The sequence below is a fragment of the Syngnathus acus genome, chromosome 9 (genome assembly GCF_901709675.1).
Source record: "Syngnathus acus chromosome 9, fSynAcu1.2, whole genome shotgun sequence".
NCBI lineage: Eukaryota > Metazoa > Chordata > Actinopteri > Syngnathiformes > Syngnathidae > Syngnathus > Syngnathus acus.
This window is the reverse complement of record NC_051094.1, coordinates 14,283,721-14,284,460: the sequence shown is the minus strand read 5'-3', so window position 1 is coordinate 14,284,460 and position 740 is coordinate 14,283,721. Positions and strand designations below refer to the sequence as shown.

The 740-nt window shown below is 42.7% G+C and overlaps 1 protein-coding gene across 1 annotated transcript in view; it reads left to right on the top strand.

Annotated features, from left to right (window-relative positions):
* LOC119127745 (gastrula zinc finger protein XlCGF8.2DB-like) overlaps window positions 1-740 on the top strand; it is a 235,055-nt gene that overhangs the window by 109,076 nt on the left and 125,239 nt on the right. The gene's annotated exons all lie outside the window — the stretch shown is intronic.

Genomic DNA, 740 nt, shown 5'->3' with positions numbered 1-740 from the left:
CATCATTGTCACAATATCTTTTTGTATATAATAAGGGGCAGGCGCTGGTTAGCATATTTGTTCAGAGGTTGCGGGTTTGACTCTGGCCCTCCCTGTGTGGAGTTTGCATGTTATCCCTGTGCCTGCGTGGATTTCCACCGGGTCCTTTGGTTTCCGCCCACATCCCAAAAACATGCATGGTAGGCCGATTTAACACTCAAAATTGTCAGTCGTGTGAGTGTGAATGGTTGTTTGTCTCTGTATGTCCTGCGATTGGCTGGCAACCGCTTCAGGGTGTCCCCCGCCTACTGCCCGAAGTCAGATGGGATACGCTCCAGCGCGCCTGCGACCCTCATGAGGAAAAAAAGTTTCAGAAAATGGATGGATGGATAATGAGAGGCAACATTCTCAACTTTAAAGGGAAAAACTATGTATATGGTCTACCAGAGAACTTGGTGTACCACTAATTATAACAAGAGCGTATTCCTCTCAAGTGTGGTGGTCCAATCTCACTGATCCTATACATTCACCGTTGAAGCCACACTAAGAAGCCTGAAATAATACTGTAAATAATTGATAAATAATAATAAAAAATGTGTGAATTACTTACACAAGCACGAGTAACCAAAAATACTTGGTTCATATTGTTTTAAAATATTTAAAAGCTAGGTTGGCTTGACTTGTGCGATCAAAACAACCTACACTGCAGTGATTTAAGTCACTGTCTATGTGAAGCCCTTTGAGACTGCTTGTGATTTAGG